The following is a 2,697-nucleotide window of genomic DNA, read 5'->3' on the forward strand; positions in this document are numbered from 1 at the left end:
TACTACGCGCAAAGGAGGGGCGGCGGCTGGGGGGTCCGGTACCCCAAGGCACCCTCTCGGATCGCTAGAGAAGGCTTTCTCACCGAGGGCGTGTCGCCCCCGCCCATCGTCCGCCATCGGGCCCACCAAGGCGCTTACAGACACCATGGCCACGCAATGCAGGAGGGGTCTGCGGTAGAGGTAAGGCCTAGAGCAAGTCGGAGCGTCCGTGGTCAGGGCCGCGAGCCCGCGCTGCCCCGGGCTCGCCATCTCTGGCCACACTGGGCTTAGCTAGGGATCTACAAGGCCCCTGTGCGGCTCCCAAGTCAGTGCCTCCCCTCAGGCCGAGAGACCAAGGGAGGCAGAGACTGGGACGGAGGTGCCGATCAAACAGCACCTCCCAACCAAAGAGCCAGCGCCACGCCGCTGGCTCGGCCCGCCACGGTCACTCCCACACCCGCGGGGAAACCCCAGCAAGGGGAACGCGCGGGCACGCGCCCGAGCCTGCCCGCCCCCACACGGCACGCCGTGGGGGGCGACGAGGCACCCGTCCCCCCCGAGGGGGACGAGGGGCACGCCTCCCTTACCGACTCGACCCCCCCGCTCCTCAGACACACCAGCGCAGTGGTTACCTGAGGAGGCCGACGGGAACAGAGAACGACACCGCCACTCGGCCTCGGGCGCCTGAGGGACGACCTGGAACGCTCCAGGGGCACCGCCAACGGCCTGGGGAACGCGCTCACGCGCCCGGGAAGGCGCGCGGCGCGGCGGCAACACGGCCCGCCCCACCGCGGGGAGGGCCGCCCGCGAGACACAGCCAAGAGGCACAGGCAGAGCATCCGCCGCGTCACGGAGACCCCGACACCGCCCACGCCACGAGGCACGGGGCGGGGGAGCGAGGTCAGGCCGGATTCCGCACCCCTGCCGCCTCCCACACGCCACTCGCAGCGGGGGAGAACGGGCGAGGGGACCCGCGGGCAGAGCGAGAAGAGCGGTCCCGTTCGCCATGAACGTCCGTCCCTCGTCTGGCACGGCTTAGGCCCGGCCCGGGAGAGCACAGCATCACCACATCGGTCGGCAGCATAACGCGAGGGACCCCCGAGCAAGGGAAGGCCGGCGAGGACAGCGAGCGGAGGAGCCTGCTTCAGCCTCACCGACCCCTCTCCTCCTCCAGCAAGCGCGGGCGACGACCCCAGGACGAGAACGCCTGACACGCACTGGCACGGAGCCGGTGGGATGGGGTAAGTCGCGACCGCACCCGGGTGCCGGCGGCAGGGAGTGCACGTGGTAGAGGACCCCGCGCCCCTAACCCCGCCGCCCTCGGGTACCAGAGACCGGAGGTGGCACCACGGTCGTGGGGGCGCCTGGAACGCACAAGAGCCGGCGCGCAGGCCCCAGCGGGCGGCTCAAGCGGCGGGGGTGGAAACGGGCGTCCGGTTCTCGGCCAGAGCCCGGAGCCCTCCCCGCACACGCATCCAGGCACCCGGAAGCTCTCGGGCGACTGTCACCCGAGCAGAGCGTGTCAGCACTTATCTGGCGGCACAAAACCACCCATTCGGGGGCAAGAATCGCCGCGCCCGGAGACGGGGCCCACCCACGGATCACCAGGGGAACCCCTGGATCACGGCCACGGCCACCAGACCCCAAGCACGACCCCATCGCCACCAGGCCCGGAGCTCCCGGGGCCATCTGGTCGACCCCAGAAGCGTGGCGGCAGGGGGAGCCGGGGACAGCCTCCCCGGGCCGCCCGCGCGGGCCGGGACCGGTCGGTCCCTCCCTCTGAGTCGCCGGGTCAGGACTTAGAAAAGAATTCCGCGGAGGCGCCTCCGGCGACCGGGCCCGGGGCGGGACCGTGGCTCCCGTCCCTCAGCCGGGGCTCCACCTACGCCTCGAGCCGGCCCCCTCCCGCCTCCGGACAAAGACGCGACCCGCGAAACTCGGAGAGAGAAGTCCGGTCCGACGGCCCGGACCCACCCCGGGCACGCGTCCGGGCCGGGGACGCCCTCCCCGGCCCGCCCTCGAGGGCTCCCGGGGCCGGTCCACGCTCTTCTCCAGGGCGGGACTTGGAAAAAAAAACTGCCACGGAGGAGGAGGCATCCGAGGACCGGGCCCGGTCCCCACCGCCAGAGCCGGTCGACTCGGAAGACCAGTGGGGAAAAGGCCAGCCCGGCGGCCGAGCCCGTCGCGCCCTCCACGGGCCTCCCCCGCAAGGCCCCGGCCGGTCGCCCACCTCCGGAGCGGGGCGCGGAAAGGGGATCGGCGACGCGGAAGGCCCGACCACCGGGCCGCCCTCGGGACGACGGCCGGGCACGGGACGAGCTCCCTCGCCCGTTCCCCCGCGGCGGCCCCCCACCCCCTCCCGGGGACGGAGGGGCACCGGCGGCTGCTGGTCGACCCGTCCGGGAGGCCCCACACCCCGGCCGGCACCGGGCGGCGCGGCGACAGCCACCTCCCTCAGTAGCCTGCACCTCCAATCTCCGGCGAGCGGGCGTCGCGCTCACGCCCCGGCGCCACCGGGCCAGATCCCGCCAGCGACGCCGGCCTCCCGGGACTCTGCCTCGGTCACCGCGGCCGAGTCCCGTCCCTTGGCCCGCGTCGCCGGAGCTCCGGAGGAAAGAGACGATATAAAAGCGGCCGCCAGGTGGCACCCGGCGACCGACGACCGCCTCAGCGGGACGGAGCCGGAGCGCGGGCCCGCCGGGGAGCACAGCCGGGCCG

The sequence above is a fragment of the Equus asinus genome, unplaced genomic scaffold, assembly GCF_041296235.1.
Source record: "Equus asinus isolate D_3611 breed Donkey unplaced genomic scaffold, EquAss-T2T_v2 contig_114, whole genome shotgun sequence".
Classification (NCBI taxonomy): Eukaryota; Metazoa; Chordata; class Mammalia; order Perissodactyla; family Equidae; genus Equus; species Equus asinus.